The sequence below is a fragment of the Zootermopsis nevadensis genome, unplaced genomic scaffold, assembly GCF_977971745.1.
Source record: "Zootermopsis nevadensis isolate Lab colony 2312 unplaced genomic scaffold, Znev_1.0 Znev_ptg000027l, whole genome shotgun sequence".
In the NCBI taxonomy this organism is placed as follows: domain Eukaryota; kingdom Metazoa; phylum Arthropoda; class Insecta; order Blattodea; family Termopsidae; genus Zootermopsis; species Zootermopsis nevadensis.
The window spans coordinates 5,227,731-5,247,340 of NW_028259159.1; the positions used below are offsets into that span (position 1 = coordinate 5,227,731).

The 19,610-nt window shown below is 36.7% G+C and overlaps 2 protein-coding genes across 12 annotated transcripts in view; one reads left to right on the plus strand and one right to left on the minus strand.

The window, feature by feature from the left end:
• LOC110832276 (metabotropic glutamate receptor 2) overlaps positions 1-19,610 on the plus strand; it is a 299,409-nt gene that overhangs the window by 254,789 nt on the left and 25,010 nt on the right. The gene's annotated exons all lie outside the window — the stretch shown is intronic.
• LOC110832275 (angiopoietin-1 receptor) overlaps positions 1-19,610 on the minus strand; it is an 86,478-nt gene that overhangs the window by 63,251 nt on the left and 3,617 nt on the right. The window lies entirely within an intron of this gene.

The following is a 19,610-nucleotide window of genomic DNA, read 5'->3' on the forward strand; positions in this document are numbered from 1 at the left end:
CCGTAGTGATAACCTGTGTGACAAAAGAAGTCGCCAACCAGAGCAGAGTAATTCGGCTACTTTTAAAGCCTAAAACACCTCAAGCGAAAACACATTGAGATAGAGAAGATGATGTTACGCTTGCTTCCGAAATGCAGTCGCCCCAGAACATATGATGCACGTACATGCGTCCTACATCACGTGCGATTTTGAGTCTGGAGTTTATTTCTGAAGCACTTGTATTAATTAGCGAGCAGAACATTACACACGGTTAGTTTGTACGCTTCTGTACGTCTCGATTTGTGATAAACAGTCCCCAGTACAAGGTATAATATCTTTACCATAGTTTTTATTGTCTTCCACTATAAGAAAATAAAACAAATTTAGTGTTAAGATGGCTGTCTTCTGGGTTGTAGAGCCGTGTAGCTTGGTAGAAGATTTTAGACGTTTTAGATGTACTGGCTGCCTCCATCATCATCCCCCTGATGATGGAGGCAGCAAGGACCTCTGAAACGTTGATAAACTTCTACCAAGCTACACGGCTCTACAACCCAGAAGACAGCCATCCTCAGACTGGCCGCCATGACAACCACAACAGATGGGGTATGGACTAAAATCAACTCTGTTGGTCCTCTGATTTTTTATTAAAGACGACGATGTTTCGAGTGTTCGTTCTACTATATTTATCACGTGACTGGTAGAAGGAAGTAACTCGGTCGAGCTAATATCAAGCATGGTGTTGAACCTTGGATGGTTAGATCAGCGCTGATTTAGTCGTCATGTCTGTTTACAATGACCATCATTTGCGGAAGATGTTCCGAAATATTTTTTTGCCCTTCGAGGTTGATAGTTATTTGTCGAGGGAGCCGAACAGAGAAAGGTCTTTTCATCGCACCGAAACGTCGTGATGATTGAAGTCCAGCACAGTGGTTATGTGCAGTGCCAAACCTTCCTTCAAAAACGTTTACATTTTGCAGGCACCGTCCTCTGAGAGGCGCTTATCAACACGGATCTAAACATTCGGATTCCTTAAAGGCGGGGAATATATTGGCCAGCTGAGAGACTGTAAGCTTCTAAATGGCTCTAAAGTCAATACGTACTTTAAAGCTTAAAACATCCGGCGAATACGTAGATTTTGGAGGCAGAAAGCAAAAGGTTTACGGTGTAACGTAATGACATAATTCTTTAATCTTTCTTAATAGGATTACCCATGAAGTTCTCATTAGCGAACGTTATTTTACGGGCGGAAATGTGTGTCATGACTCGCGCAGATAATTGTGAAAACGTATTATAAGCGTTTCAGAATAAAGCATCAATGACGTATTACATTTCACCACCTATTATGTAGCATGTACATTTGTATGGGTGTTGTCATGGTGAATTCTATTAATTTCCTGTGACTCTCTAAATGGTCTTTCTAAAACCATCAAGAGTAACGTAAACAGGTTTCTTGGTCTGCGTTATTTCCACGAAAAGCATAGAGCGAGGTTAGGTTAGGGGGAAAGATTTATCTCGTGAAATATCAGATTCTGACAGGGGTAAAAATGTCGATTTGGGAGATTAGTGTCTTCCGGGTTACTGTGCCGTGCAGTGTGGTAGAATTTTACGGACGTTTCAGAGGTTTTTCTGCCTAAAAACATCATAGCGAATCGCCCTGATGATGGGGAGAGCAAGAACCTCAGAAATGACGGTAAACTTTTTTCCAAACTGCACGGCTCAACAACCCAGAAAACAGCCACCTTCATATTCAGCGCCGTGAGAACCTAAAATCTCACCATGTCGATGTAGGAGGTAGATACCTACGTTTCGGTGGAGACAGTATGTCCTTCCGAAAAATTGGCATCTACTTAATGCATCCACATAGCGTTGTTACCCAGAAGGCCAATATTAACATGTCTACACTGTACACTATGTCGTTGGTCGAAGTTCATTTTGGGCTATATTGATTCAGTGTAATTGATCGTTAACACATTCCTCAAAAGACGCAAATAGAACAAGAATCATACGTAATTATATATTTGATGTTTTCGAGTATTGATCGTAATGTTATGTGGAATAGCTCCTTGCACCTTTGATGTGTCTACTGTTTCTTGTCTCTATCAAGCGTGTATTTATTTTGATTAGCATTGTACGAAATTTTTTAGTCGGAAAACAAATATCAATAAAAGCAAATAGATATTGAGAACCGTTCGTTTTCTGTGGGTAATTACGACGCCTTCCACAAAAGCAATCAGGCCACATGCAGTACAGAGATGTCGGAGAAGTTGCCGCATGTGCTAATTCGAATCATAACCTTTTGTGACTCTTCGAAATATAAATATGAATACGTGTTAATTGTAGTTGCTGGATCACGTTGTTGCAACTGTGAACTTTTGTGTTATTATTACAACTATTACCATAAATAACAATGTAGCCTTTGATATCATTGTTACACTTATTTATTGTCTTCTTGCTCTGCCGATGATATCGCCGGTGATGTGAAGTGAAGAACGCCTTTGGAATTTCAATGTGCTCCAAGGAGCACACCTTTTCTGAGTGTTTTTTTTATTTTTTTATTAACGTAAAGTGCACAGTATTTGTCCGAGCTGACTCAACGACAAACATTTAAAGAGTTTATAGTTATTGAGCAGATAAAGATGATAATGGATTTATGGAAACCCGAAACTTCATTTCCGTATTCACAAAAGCTCGCCATTGGATGATTTAATCCAGTCCAAATCATAACACCATATTTAACTTGAGTTCAATTTTAACATTTATGCTTCCTTTCCTTCATCTTCATCGACAACAATTTTGTATAAATTTCATATTTCTCCCATGTTATTATTATTATTATTATTATTATTATTATTATTATTATTTAGTGTTCTGTCTGACGACAGGTCCATATGAACAGGATCCTTCCATCCTTTTCTCGGACTGGGACCTGTTCATATACGTTCTTGGCAGATGATCCAGAAGTGGTTTGCCATTGCCTTCTTCTGTGTGTGAATGGAGTAATTGTTGGGATGCCACGGAGAAACCGGGGAAGCCCCCGGAGGAAAACTCCGTGTTGCCTAGACCACGGCCTTGCCCAACACATATTATTATATATTATTGTTATTATATATTAAATAACATAGTATATGAAGGTAATCACTGTTTCCGTTATAGGAACATAATTCTTCTGTTATCAACTTCTAATTTATTTTTTTATCTTTTTCGTGTTCTTTCTTTCTCATTTGTTTCGTTCATATTTGTCTCTGGAATACCTTCCTTTTGTGTTTCGTTACCTGGCCTCTGCTTTTGAACATGGCAGACCTGCTCGTTTGTCTTCTGTGCAACGCATACATGCTGAAAGCCGGGAGATTAAACTTTGTGAACTTTTGTATTCATTCACAAAAAATAACTCTGACGTCCGATCCAGAGACCGGAGACAATTTATATTTTAATCCTAATACTTCTTTACTATTGCTGAATTTCTGTACTTTTTTCAGTGGTCTTGTATTCGGAGAAGAACCTAAAATTTCTAAAACTGGATCTGTTTCCGCCCTCGTGTATAAAGGTGGGCAATACGTACTCGGTAATCAGGTCGACCTATTATAAAGATCTAACTTCAGTCGCTAGCAGTGAAATCTTTTTGAGTAGTGCGCCTATATTTTATTATAAGGAAGCAAGCAGACAAAACAGAAAGTAATAAAAGAATTCCAGAAATCCAGTAAAAATATTTGGTAATATACATCGTCAGAATTTCTAGAGTAAAATTATTCTGGTTCTTATTAAACGACCCCCCCCCCCCCCCCCCCCGGCTATTGGAAGGAACCTGTATCTCAACATGACATTTATTGATGAGTGTCGTCGTCAGTCTACTTTATCTGTACTTCATCATCACTTTTATGGCCGTGGTTCTTCGCATTCAGCGCAAATGTAAAATCATTTTCCGTCTGTGGCTGTAAATGTTTGTATCAGATTAATATTTACCGATAATGTCTGTGATCCTTTTATAATACTTTTACAAATGATTTGTCCCATGGACTCTATCTCAGCTTCTGTGGTCCAGGAACTGCTTCGTGGAATTATTTGCCTAATTGTAAGTGTCACATGAGAGAGAGAGATTATCTGGCTTATTGTGCTCCTATGTTATTCTGAACCGATCAATATCCTATGTCAACAAGATTGTGAAAGTATACAGTGAACACTTAACACTTTCGATAGAAGTGATTATAAATTACATGATAACATACTTGCTCTTGAATTTCAACCAAAGTTACATTACAGCAAGAAATCAAAATTATGTTCTGAATAAATAAGGTATCAGTGCTAAGGCTTCACTATTCACTGTTATTACACGCACAAAAAAATTAAATGTATATCTTGTTTAATATTTGGTGGAAAATTGTAGTAAACCACGAAATTAATAAGTCGAAAGGAATCACGTATTAATATAGTGTGCGCTAAATCAAGACCTTTTGTTTTTGTGTGACGAGTAAATAATTTAAGCATTTGTTTTCGTCCAGGATAAGTTTAAGCGTATGTATTTATGCTAACATGTACAGTTGCCGATTAGATTGTCCGATTTATATGACAATTTAAACGGCTCGACAGTTTTTCGTAAAAGAAATTATCCAGTGTCGGATACACTCAAGATTTAATTTGTCTATTCACGAGTAGTTGCATGCGTGCTGATGGAGATTTTAATTAGGCGCTCCGCAAAGGTTAGAGCCACGGTGGTCTAGCGGTTAGAACGCTAGCCTTGTAATCCTGGGGGTCTCGGGTTCGATTCCCGGCGGTGCCCGAATTTATAACTTGTGTTGGGTAAGGCCGTGGTCTAGGCAACACGGAGTTTTCCTCCGTGGCATCCCAACAATTACTCCATTCACACACAGAAGAAGGCAATGGCAAACCGCTTCTGGATCATCTGCCAAGAACGTATATGAACAGGTCCCAGTCCGAGAAAAGGATGGAAGGATCCTGTTCATATGGACCTGTCGTCAGACAGAACACTAAATAAAATAAAAAGAATGTTTACGTGACTTACTTCAGACTGATTCCAAAGAAATGGAAGTTATTCTGAAAATAGGACTGTCTACATATTGATGGCATTTGTACTTGTCAAAGAGTCATGTTTATTCATAATGTATTTATAAATCATACAGAAAATGAAAATTCTATTAAGACATAATTCCATAATGCTATTTATATCTCACGGGGGAGGCGAATACAGGAATTTCGACTCTCAGCATGAGTTCCATTATATACCTGAAGTGAAATTAACATTTAAAGACCTAGGCATAGATGGAAGGATAACATTAAAATATATCTTATTTAAGTAGGGTGGGAGAGTAATGTTGATTGTAATTACGATGATGGCAGTTGTGATTACTGAGGCGATGGTATTGGCAGAGGTGTATCGTTGTGTGTGCAGAAATTAAAAGTGTTTTATGCACATGAGTCGGACGCTGAAGCTTTGCGCACACAGCTGAAGGCCGAATCGAAACATGTAGCTGTTTGCCTGTAGTGATGACAGATGGTGGTTGAGGAATTGTTGATGTTGGTGTGATGGCGCACTGCGCCATGACCGCTTACAATCTGGTAATGAAGGGCAATGTGGCTTTCTCGGTCGAACTGTACAGCACGAGTAGAGCAGGTGCCATAGGTTCCATTGTCTTCAGATTAGCTCCCACTAGGTGGAGCTGGTGTGACGCAAGAGGTTTGCTTACCCACAGCAAAGACAGACAAGCCAACATTCACGTAGCGATCTGGTTGCTGCTAATATCGAAGAAATTAAGTGACATTACACTAATCAGTTCCGTCTTTCAACCATCCCATAAATCAATTTTGATGACATCCTATATCTTCTAACCACGTTTCTAATCTTTCAAAAAAATTCTGTAAAAATTCTGAAAGCATTTTTCTTTTATCTGCCATTCGAACTCCATGCCCAGCCCATCATTGTCTCCTAGTTTTCATTCTGGGAGCGATACAAAGACTGCTTTATAAATATTTGAAGTTTGATACTGTCATGTTCCACCCGAAACGTCGGGACCCCACTTAAAGGTCCACACAGACCATGAAATGGCCATGGATAAATATTAACGCCTCTGCTTGTGTGTTATCCAAAAATTATTATATTGTATTTATTGTACAAATATTTTTCTAGTGTCTTTATTTTTAAGCGGACACCAGCCACGATCCGATACAGTATACCTCCAATCTCTCCTAATACTGCTACGATATTACGTCTTGGTCCATATACACAACATTGGCATCACTACGAAATACAATCATATTAGTGACTTGTGATACAACAACGGATGAAGATACAATATGAAGGACAAGAACATGATAAGAAAAATGAAAACTAAAAATCATTAAAATTAGTAAAAATCAGTAATTCAGTTAAAAAGTTTATAACATAACACCTGATGACGGCAATATATAGCCGAAACATGTCGTAAATGTTCCACATGTAAATCGAGTACTCGATAAGGAACGTAAAATGATATTTTAACCTTTAATTATCTTATATTGTGATTGACGGCCTATTTTAATATATTTTTAATATTTAAGGTTTAAATGCGTCATGTTTGTGTTTTATAATCAAAATATATAATATAATTCAGGTCTATACACAAACTTTATTTACAGATGTTAAAATTTAAAATTTAAAATTTGCGCTATTCATCGTTACAACGATGTTACAATACTGTAAATGAAGGCGCAGTATTGTAACATCATTGTAACGATGAATAGCACAAATTTTAAATTTTAAATTTTAACTTCTGTAAATAAAGTTTGTGTATAGACCTGAATTATATTATATATTTTGATATTTTTAATACTATTTAAATAAATCACAATATGACGCATCTACAATATCGGACATGTTCTATTTACTTTCCGTTTTCCGGCTGCCATATTAAGTACAAAAGAACGAAAAAGTGAAACACTTTTTACAGAAATAACAGTTACATAAACGGATAAAAATGTTAATAGTTACAGTGAAAGAGGAAAAGTGGCGTGGTACAGACCTTTGCAAAATGATTACATCTCAAAGAAACGTGCTTGTGTTTGTAATTGAGTAAATGCGTGTGTCCCATTTCCAAATTTCTTTGCACGAGTGAATTAATAGGTTGTTACTGTCCAAGGTAGTGACTACGTGCTCTTTGAAAGGCACTGAAGTGCAGTAGATCTTCTGAACTCACGTCAAAGCACTGTGCAATATAAAGTTTGTATCATAATACTGCTGTGTCATTTTTTAATCTTTCTTTGTACACAGTACAGCAAATGAACACACGATGTGAGTCCATTCGTCCGCTTACTTATTTCATCTCCATAATTACCGAACAGATTTCAACGAAATTTGATATTGAGAGTCTACGTTATAAGTTGCTGTTTGAATTTAATGTTGATCTGACTAGTCAGATCGACTTGGCATGAGGTTTAAATTCGAATTTATGTATTTAAAAGAAAAAAAATAGACGGAGGATTTTTTGTGGAATCGAAACAGTCGCTTAGCTAGTCAAATATATTCTATTCTAGTGTTACCCTATATTTTTGGGGGGCCAGAGAAGTTTAACTTTTTAGACGTTTGGTTTGTTAGCGTACTTGACTTTTGGTTTCAGTAAGGAATTAACCGTTGCGGCATACGAAGATTATTATTATTACACGCAAGTCATGAGACATCCACCGCTTCGTACTTAGTAATAATTAATTTCACAATAGCAGGGAATTGGAATTGACGACAGAGTTCGGAGAGAATTTATATTAGAGACGTGAACACAAAACATCCGATGTGTACATTACAGGAAGGCAAAGTCATGCTTTGCTGTGTGAAATTATTAACACATCAAAACCAAAATGGTCACATACGCTATGTTATGTTTATAAAATGGTGGAATTAATGCATTACTTGGATAACCTAATGGCATGTACGTATAATATTAAAATGAATCTTCAGAAATAGACGTCAGTTGGATCCATTTGAAAGAATTAATTTCAATCCCCGGATGAGGATTCAAATTATATATTATTTCACTTGGTGATGGAAGCAGAAACAGATTACGAAACGTTTTGTATTTTTAAAGTAACAGAAGAAAAAGTCGAAGATTATTTAGCTGTCCGGGAATGCTTGTTTAACGTGGCTGATCCACTGCTAGAATGCACCGAAGGAAAGAACAATGAATGATCAGATTATGATGATCCGAGGGTGTGAAGATTGGAGAACAAATGCATGTCTAAAACGCAAAAAACCTGCTCCGTTGTGATGATTTCCTTATAGCTCTTCCCCATGTAGGGTTAACATTCCATGCAATTCAGCTTAGAGCAGTTTTATTTCTCAACAATTTCCATCTCGTTTATTGTGTCTTAAATTTAATCACGTGACAATATATTCTCTGATTGTCCCTCTCAAACTTTCATTTTGTCCACGTAGCGTTTTGATAATAGTCAGAATTATACATTTATAGACCTTTGGCAATAGAAGAAAAAAAGTGAATTTCTCGTTTTCTTTTATGAAAGACGCGTCGTATTTGGTATATTAAATATGACTCTCTCATAGCCTTTCGTATAGTTGCTACTTGTGCGTACTCGCCATTCTCCTAATTAATTCTAACCTGCCTTATTGCAGTTTAATATTACTGCATTCTTAAGCTATTAGCCCAGTTATTCCCTCCTCCCTTCTTCGTTCTTTTTCTTACTTTTTTTGCCTTGCCTCTCTCTGTTTTCATTCTTTATTTATACTACCCTTGTTTGTCTTGTCTTCCTTCCTTCCTTCCTTCCTTCCTTCCTTCCTTCCTTCCTTCCTTCCTTCCTTCCTTCCTTCCTTCCTTCCTTCCTTCCTTCCTTCCTCTGTTTTCTCTGTCTTATTTCTTTCAAATACTTTTACATACCACTTGATATTAGTATGTTAAGAGAGACAAAGACATTGTTTCACTACGCTTTACTGCATTAAATGCGACAGCTGATTAATTATTCCAACCTACGGTTTGCATTCCTTCCTCTTTGTAAATTTATCATCTTTGCATCAACATACTTTCCGCTTAACTTAACTGAATTACACTTGTTTCGAGGAAGAGTCAGTTTTAATTAATGGACTCTATAGAGCAGTATTCTTTGAGAAGCTAATATTTGTTCGGCTAGTCTAGAAATACCAAAACATTTATGGAGCCTGCCACTGGTCCTTGTCCTGAGACAGATTGGAACCAGCACATACCTTATTATTTTGTAATACATTTTAATAATATCCTCATTCCAGCTTTATCGACTAAGAGTCTGTATATATTTTCCATTCACCCACGCGTGTTTCATAAGCCTCCCGTCTCAAATTCATTCATATGATCACATTCTAAATCATTTCTTTAAATTTGCTGTGCGTTCAATATACTTTGATCAAGTAGCTTGTAGATCCTTAACAAGAACGCGCTGAAACTTTCAACAGATGCAGATTTTTCCTTTTAAAGCTGAAGTTTGTATTTCTGGATTCGAAATTTTTATGTATATTCGAGGAAATGTTCGGCGTAATATGGCTCTCTTAAAGTGCATCTCCTTCAAGTCTCCAAGTTTAATAAATGTATCCGATTCTGCTAAGATAACATTATTTCACTTGTTTTCCCACTTCTCCTGAAGCAGCTTACTAACAAAATTCCCCTCCTCACTCCCACGATGTAGAACTTTGATTGTCTGAGCTGTTCCGTTATGTGTACAGGTATTAAATAATTAAGAAACAACCCAGAAGACGGAAATCTTCATACTCACCGCTGTGAGAACCTCAAGTCTTACAATTAAGAAATAATTAGTTGATTGGTTGATGGAACACTGCTTCACTGAACAGCCGAAGAACGTTTCAGTAAGAATGTCCTTACTCTATTCTCATGATTTTAGGCGTTTGTGGTAAAAGATTGAGCGTAGAGGTATTTTGCGTGGAACATATCTTGTCCAGATTTTCTCGTGTTACCTTGCAAGACAGGATTATAGTTCGTATGTGTAATATTTTTATGTCTCTCCCGCTTATTAAATGTTTAACTATCTGATGTATTGTAATGAAATTTGGCGTGAACTTTAAACGACCGATAAAACAAAACCATTTAATGTAGGGTCCTATGTTTTCCTGAGTTAATGCAACTTTTTCGAGAGAGTTATGTCAAATGGCTTTCGCAGTGTTTTGTCTGATGACTTTATATTCGAAAGAAATGACAAATTTTACGTATATTTGTTTGTATGAGTATGAGACATTTTGTAGATAAGAGGATAATACTAAAATATGTGTTGAGGAAATGTTATGAGTACGTGGATTTAATTCGAAGCGGGGGGGTCAGTTCCTGGCTCTTTTGAAAACTGGAATTAATTTATGGGTTCAGTAAACGTCGGAGAATGTTAATGACCAGCTGAGCGACTGTAAGTTTCTCAAATACGAATCCGTGCGTGTACTTCGCGTATTGCTAGTCACTCTCGTACGCTGACGTCATGTGTTCCGTTGTGTCTGACTGGAATGCGTTTCGGCTCACAAACTGCCTTTGTGCAGTGAAGTTCCGTACATTTCCCGCGTATCAGGAACAGACTGTATGTGCTTCAGCAAACACTGATTTCTCGGTTCATTGACAAATTAATAACGGTATTTAATCATCACGTGTAAACAGTACATGCATAAACGTGCAGTTATGTGTTAAAAACTTTTCGAATTGTGGGATTGTCGTCAAAAATATGGAAACTGCACACAATATTATGGTTGAACTGAGCAAGTTAACATAGCGTTAAATGTTATAATATTGTATCTTATACCAGCATTGTTAAATATAGACTAAGAGTATTATTCATTCTTCATAATGTTATTGAATTAATAATAATAATATTTGGCCAACATCCCAGGCGATCACAACATTAGAGAACTTAAGAAAACCGCCATTCTAGGATAATCATAGATAATTTGAAAGACGCTCATGTAAAATATACAATTCCTCACGCTAAATCTGTTTAAAGCATGTAACACGTGTTAAAAAATACAAAACGTATTTCAGAAATAGCTGCACTATGTACCTCAGGGGCAAGGTTTGTCTCAGGTACATGGAAGTAAATACCATATAAAGTGGTGAATAGATGGAATATTAATGTGTAATTTGTATGCGCCATCGAAAGTTTTGTTTACTGTCCTCATAATTTTTTTTTCCCGAATAACTTAACAACACTTCAAGTACATCTACATATCATGCAGTCAGACATCATTCATAATGAAATTCTCTTTTTATTACCACGTTTTGAGGGCCATAGTTCGTTATTATTCCTCATTTACGTTTTCTGTATTTCTTATTTAGGTTTTTTAAGATTTGACTTCTTCGTGGCGATGTGAATGTACAGCAGATGGTATTCTGTGTTGTTCAGAGGAACTCAGTTTCTTCATCATCAACCGTGTTGATGGAGAAAGTGTGTTCCTCCTGAATGTTGGTTCTTAGTCTGAGTAATACACTTAGCTGTTGCCCAGAAGATCGTCTGCATTTCGGTGTTATTTTTATGCCATGCTTTCTTCGCTGTTTCTTTGTGTTGTCATCTCTTTTCTTACTTTTCATACGAATTGCTATGGAAAGTAACTTAATCCTATCGCAAAGCATGTTGTCAAAATGAAATTGAAAGTATTCTCGTAGAAGAAATATGTTTAAAAATGTAACCGCAATATATGTGGACGAATTCTATAAAATTCAAACATTTATTCAGTTTATTTTCAGTGTCACAGATTATAGCTATATGAACGTTTGCCACAGATCTTTGTTCAAAAGAAAGAAAAACCCACAGAAATAATTGAAAAAGTGAACTACGAGAAAAACTGGCAATATCACTTAGAAATTGTGCCCGAAAAACGAGTTTTGAAGCTTCTCTATCGAAATGAATCGAAAGGAAGAACATGTCATGGACTTGGAACAAAAAAGATTTGTAATTCTTGTAACTGAAACATGACGAGAGTTTAATTCGTGATGATCATGAGAAGAAATACAGTCTTAGACACACATGTTAGTGCTTTGGAGTGAATAAATAAACACAAATCTTCGAGAATTACATCTTGCGATTATTCAGACTCTGTAAGTAATAGTAACATTACAAGCGGGGAAAAATATTATTCAGCACAGATTTAATCGTGAGGTCTTCGGTAGATAGATATAGGAATTTTAAAAGAAATAATCAACTCGTTCAAAGTTAAGAAGATAATATTAGTTACAGATAACTTACTGAGTGACGCCATTGTCTGTCTTGACTGCGCAAAAGGTTTTGTTTGTTACAGACTTTCTTAAGATTTGCTATAGGAACAGGTGTGTAATTGACTTATATTCAGATAAACTTTTTTTTAATCATTCAGGCTGAACGAAAATATAACATTCCATTTTTTAAATTAAAACTTCGTCTAATTATCTAACTTCATGCCTCAAACTAAGACAGGTTAATGTTATTTAGGCCGAATTCAGTCTGAATTAGGTTAAGACAATTGCTTTACAGCGTTACGAAACTGGGTTATTTCTCAGTAAGCCCGAATATATGGGCGTGTCTGTATGAGCATGGTTTCAAGTTGTATTTAACAGTTCGTGAGAGGCTCGTATAACATCCGCTTCAATATGATACGATGATGATAAATGATTAATCAGAAACTATGTGAAATATTTTCGAGTTTTTTGCCAACATTACATGGAGGGATAGAGTACAAGCAAGAATATCCGAATATCTCATTGAGGCCAGGAAGAGATTATGTCAGGGTCAAAACTCCGGATAAAGTGTCTTGAGTTCGATTCCAAGTGATGGCTTTTCCCGTAGCTCGGAAACTTATGTACGACTCGAATAGCTCATCTCCAGATCGCTGTTGTAACCGACGCATTTAGATGTTCCGATAATTGTTATTTTAAATCCTCTCTCCCTCTATTTCCTCTCGTATTATTATTGGCATTAGCCTACTCCATTTTCGAAATAGCCACGTGATTAACATTTTAGTTGTTTTAAAGTCCATATTGGCTGGCCATGATGAGGAGATGCTATATTAAGGAATTTTTTCTGGGATATTTATGGCCTAAACGCAGTGAGTTTACAATTCATGCTACGGTAGCTCTGTTTATAGTCGTATGCCTGGTTAATTTTAATGCGTGCGTAACAAGACAGGGTCTCTACCGCAGAGTGGAATAAATATTCAAACACTGGCACTTCTGCACTCTGCAAAGTTCCCTTCAGAAAAGTGCCTTGGTTGTTTAATGTCTCTTCTGTTTAATTAACATGATTTGCTTTTCACAGAGGCGTTTTGTGTTTGTGGTCACAAGCAGTGGTTCCTAAATCGTGTAGAGCAGAACCATGGTGATCGTATGTAAGGGATAATCTGGCAAAACCCGAGGTGCAGCCTTAATCAATTAACGTATTATTGGCGCTGTGAAAAGTACCAGAATAAAATCAGTTCAAATACATGAAAATTGTCATATTTTAACTTTCATCCGTTGACGTTTCACAGCCGTTGAAATATGTCAGTGGTCTAAACAAATTTCCTGTCGAAATCGTAATTCCAGAAAAGTTCTTTCTGTCCCTCAACTGTTTTATCGGCCCGACGCATTCTAAATGGCGGGCGACTCACAGTCATTTCCGCAAAACTAATGCGATTAATCGAGTTTCCAGATTTTGCAGCTTGTCGACATCTGTTCACGAACGCGAGTCAAAAGTTTACACTCCAGTAAATACAATGAGATTTAAAACTGCCGATATGAAATTTTAATCCGCTTTGTCATTTTTAATTGTTTCTTAGTGGGGATGCTAAAATTTAAATGAAAACTTTTCAGTTTAATTTCAGCTCTCTTTCTTTCTTTCTTTCTTTCTTTCTTTCTTTCCTTCCGTAAAGCATCCAGTTGCTCCGTTTGCATTAGTATCTTTTAATGACAGGCTTTTAGTTTTAAACGTGGACGCATGAGGAAACAAATATCACTATTACTAAGGGAGCCAGCTCTTATACAGCGCTGGACACAGATTAAATTTTTAAAAAGTGCAGTACATATTGGAACCCTGTGGCAATGGATACCGAGAAGTAAGATTAGGACCAACTGCTCGGTCAATTTGGAAGAAAAAATTAACTAGGTAGTGTAGTGGAGCTATTTGTCTCATTATTGGATCCACTGGCTGAATCCGGTATTGCAATGGTGACATTTTGATTCATTTAAAAGACTGCGAATTTAACTAATTACTTTATCTCGATCTTATTATATACTTCAGTTTCAGATTGTTTATATTAAAAATAAATTCTGAATCCTTCAGACATATTTTTTGTAGAATTCAAAATTCCCAGGTCTTCTATATTATCTCTTCTCTTCAGACTTTACAACTAAAATTTTTGTGTGCATTTCTCCTATTTTACATCTAATAAAACAAAGTGGAACGTAATTCCAGCATATATGTCGATTGTGTGTTCTTCAAAGATCATCCCTGAAGATTGAGGCGACACGTTCCTATGACACGTTGGTAAATACCTACAGCGTCACAACTCAGAAGATAATCGACATCTTCACTGCCTTGATAATCTGTCATCTCAGATTCTATAACAGATACCAGTCATGAATTTGGCGTACAGAATGCTTCGCGATCAGAAACTGTGCACAACGCTTTTGGGAATTATATTTTCTTTCAAGTGCCCGTGATGATTAGAAAGCTGATAGCTTCTTCAAATACAAATATTGATGGGTAGGCTTCATATTCTGCGATACTGGATGATAAATGCCTACCTGAGCATTGTCGTTCGAAGCCAGATAAGACACGTTGTGTACCCTTGAACCAATAACATTTTTAATATGGGGAAACAGTTTTGCTGCTGGAAATAAACGCTGATAATTTCCTCCAATACATTCCGTGGCTTTTAAAGTAATATTTCATCTCAATGATATTTAGCATTTTAGTCCGTACCGCAAAGAAAACACAACACTTGACCGTTACAGAGATCAACTGGTTACGCTCTTTAGAGAAATGATCGTTCTGAGAGTCGTATGAAACACGTAAATGCACTGTTTGGGAAAAATTCACGGTTATTTGTAGTTAAAACAGGTGGTACATACAATTACCATAATAAATCTTAACGGAAGAATGTTAATGGGAATGGAGATGTTGGAATTGATTGGGGTCGCATTAAGAGGCTGACTTCGGTATAATAATTACTAAACTTTCGGATTTTGCTGCCAGTGACTTGGTTTAGTTTCTTAGCAACGTCATCTTAATAAAGTCTGAAGGCTGTTAAATTTGCTCCGACGGATTACATATAACGTCTAAATAATTTTATACAAAAGAGTCGAGTATGGTTTGTGATGCTTTAAAAACGGTTTCGCCACTTGAATTTGTGAAATCTGGATATGAATTTAACGTACAGGTTTTGAATATCGAGATGGTACTGGGAAATGAGGCCTCGGATTCTGTGGGAGGAATACTGGCTTCACAAGTTTCTTGAATGTTTAAAGAAGGAGAGAAGAGTCTTGTATGAGAAGAGGACCTCATGTCCCATTTGCTTTTTTTATACACAAAACTTTGAATCCAAGACGGGAGACGTTTTGAAAGAACTCACATGTGCTCGAAGGAAAGTCTTGTCAAAATAAATACGTGGGATTCTGAACTTCAGTCCAGCTGTCAACACATAACATTTTGTAGCGCAAGGATATACAGGCTTTCTGAAGAGTTCATTTAAAACTCTAAACGGTTTTGTTATACAACACCACTATTATGATTGTTGAAACGTCATTCTTTTCGACATAACATGTTTTCCAAACATTGCTATGGACATTGATATTTCGATTTCTTAATGCCTCCAGAATATTCCTGGAATAATAGCTCAAAATAGGCCTATGTCGCATTTTTACGATCGGTCACATTTCAATGTTTGCGGTCATATTGCCGTATGCCATCATTAAACCGTGCTGTGGAGTAAGTGTCGTTAAATAAACTAATGGATAAAGAAACATGTTTACAGTGTATGTCAATGTAAGATGGATAAAGTGTGTCCAGTTAAGGTACCGGATTTTTCTTATAGATGGACTCGTTTTAATAATTACGTGACATTTAGACCAATTGCAGACAGATTGAATTTCGAAAAATGATGTTCTGAGATGTCTTCAGGCACTGAGGGGCGTAGTGTATGTAGTCAGATGACAATTTTAATGGTGATCTCACTCGCTAAATCCTGTTATAATTTTCCACATCTTGAATGTCTACTACCACACACATAGCTCTCTAGTTTCATATTCGTAAGGCCCCGGGTTCAATTATTGGTCCCCGGAGATTGGCTATCCAGACTGAGATGTTCCATGCTTTTCCTCAGTGCCTTCAGGCAAATTCAGGGGGTAGTGCCTTAAATTATGCCACGACAGATATCTTATTTATAATTTTTAATCCGTTATTTATTAATCATTCTATCATCCGACGGTATGTATTCTGCTGACATCATCGTCAGGTAAACCACAGATGAGCAAAATACATTCGAAATAAAACATCTCCAGAAATGTAGTTTCCCCCCCCCCCCCCCCCCCAACTTCACTTTTGTCTTGCGTGAACTATTGAAAGACTGCCGGAAGCCACACGCTAAGACGAAATTCTTAACAAATCTGTCAGGCAATTTCATAGTCTGTAATGGTTTAGGAGAGTTTGGGTGTTGGTATTACTGGATACGAACCCCCTGACATGATCAGAAATGTTCAGATAATGAAAGAGGTCGTATTTGTTATGTCTAATTCTACGGAAAGTTGCTGTTTACTAAAAAAAAATACGAAAGCAGATCAGGTTGAAGTTGTAAACGTCTGCTGTATTTGATGATGTTTTTTTTTTTATTCAATGCCTGCTTAGGTTGTTGCTGAGCTGAGCACTTCGTCGCTAATTGACGGAGTGTGTACAGACATTCTGTCTGCACTTTACACTAAGACGAAGCAATTTTATACACAAGAAAGAATTATGTTCGGCAGTACAAATAAAGAATCATCTTAACATAGATGTTACAGCTCACCTAAGTGTGGCTTCTGTACACCAATGGCGACTCGAGAATTGGGGGGAGGGTGCTGTTTCCCACCTAACATATCAGCTGAAATGCTACAGTTACGCATATGCGTGCATGTATACCTAATGTGTGTGTTCCATAAGAATAAGTGTACTCGCTTTAAGTGGTAAATTGATTCTCAATGTAAATATACGATACTGGGTGTCTTTGTAAGGGAACATTGATCCATTACTTTAATTAGTAAAGAAGACTGGACATTGATTAAAATACCATCTCATTATAGACTTGGTAATTCAATCTACAAACCTTGATTAAAATACCGATTCTGTCGGTAGCTTCAGTTCATAATTCACTGCGGTCTTTTACGTATTCGACTGTGTTAGAAGTTTTTCTTTAGACAATTACATTTCCTTGGTTTACGGGTTCGATTCCCGGCGGTGCCCGAATTTATAACTCGTGCTGGGCAAGGCCGTGGTCTAGGCAACACGGAGTTTTCCTCCGGGGGCTTCCAACAATTACTCCATTCACACACAGAAGAAGGCAATGGCAAACCACTTCTGGATCATCTGCCAAGAACGTATATGAACAGGTCCCAGTCCGAGAAAAGGATGGAAGGATCCTGTTCATATGGACCTGTCGTCAGACAGAACACTAAAAAAAAAAATCTGTGTTATGTCGTCCAGTAGCTGCCTCAATCGCTCGCATTTCTCCAATGGCCTCGATAGTGTGACTGCTGATTAGATATCCTTGCGAAACAAATGAGAAGATAGATATTGTTCTAAAAATTCCCTTGAAGGTATCGATATAAGAAACAAGACTGAATCGATGTTGGTATTCTGACCCTTATCGCCGTGTTGACTTTTAGGCACTTCAGCTTTGAAGATGGAAACAGTATGTTCCTCTGAAGTCTTGGTATCTATAGTATGTTCACCGAGATTATATAGTGGATGTGCACACAGAAGGGTCTGTTACCCCTTGTTATGCGGCTTCCCTAGGCACTTCTATCATTGTCACGTGACTGACGCGTTCTCAACTACTAGATTGTCCACGTGCATCTGTTCACACCGACTGTCTGTTCTCCGTGAATGTCATAATTTGGCGTGCATTCCTCTCTGTTGTAAGTTAATGATAACGTATAAATTAATCTTACGAGACTGCGCGCAGGCTATTGGCTTAATGTGCCACAAGGTGGCAAGATTGTTTCTTTTCAGTGATCATATCAAAGATGTGAAAAGGAGAACCGGATTCAGTAACATGGTAAGTGTTAATATGCCACGATCAGTTCCTTCCATATCCTTTAAAATTCATCGTTCACATTAATCCTCTCATTCACTGTTGATTGAAAGCGTCGTTAAATAAAGAAATAATTTATTTTTGGAAACTGGACAGTGAAGTAGGAGGTCTGCATTGTTAACCCTTAATTCACACGAAAATTTTAAAATCTCTTGATCACTAAGTCATTCTCTTGTATATTCGAACGTCATCATCTACAAGGAATGTTTGAACTGCGTAGGTTAGGTTCTGTCCTGAAGTTATTATTAGATTGTGTTAATCTTCTTCGGCTTGTATTAATAAAATTTTCTTAGAATTTTGTTTCTTTTATATCCACATGCCAGAACCAACTTCTTTGATAATTAGCTACTTGTCTTTGGATGTACAATAAGTCCTGGAAATTCGTCGCTAATGGATTCCTTAAAAACGCGACGTATAATGAAAGACGGATGTGGGACTATTAGATACCTTGTGTCAAATAACAATTCATTCCTGGGAAATCATATAATTGAGCATAAGACTCATTTTTGGGGGGTAAATAAGCATAAAAATTTTGACAGGTTAATAATGGTTTTTTGAATAAATATATATTTACGCATACATAATTAATTTTTTTTTAAAAAAAATTATATGATGTTTTAAGAATTTTATTGAAGAACCTTAAAGTTCAGAAGGACTGTGAATTATTTGTCTTTTTTTTTTAAGGAAAAACGTCAGGAGTTGGTTGGACTCTTGTCTTCTTCATTCCAGTGAGGATTTCGTTTCTAGTTAGCCTTCGCATTCGTAATGATCTCTCGTTTAGAATAAGCAATGAATCTGAATTTGGTTTCCAATGTTTTGACTACTCTCAGCTTTTCTAATTGACTGTGGAAACTTGGGCACTAATTTTATATCAAAAATAAATAAATAAGGAGAGAATCATAAGTAAATTACTGTCTTGTGATACAACAGAAGACCTGTCGATTGTGGACTGAAGCTTTGTCATAACTGCATGCTATATCAGTCTTACTTAAGAATTATGGGCGTCTAAAATACCGAATGATATAGGAAAATAAATATGGAAAATGTGGTTTTTAAAGAGTAACCGACAGATATTAAAAATCAAAGGATTCAAAGTCGACGGATAACGATGACTTAATACATGATATAACTGTTTGTCTGTTCTTTAATCTATCACATTATTTTCCTTGATCCCTTCAGAAAAATGTCGAAATAAAGAGACTACCACCATTTGTTAACACACTCAGTTGAAAAGTGTTGTTAAATAACAATAAATGTTCAACGTGATTAGTCCTGATATGCTGAAACTCATAGGAGAATAAATTCAGTGTATTTACTGATTATGTTTAAATTTTACTCTGAAGTCTAGAAAGCCCTTCCCTACAGTAACTTGGGTGCAAACATTACT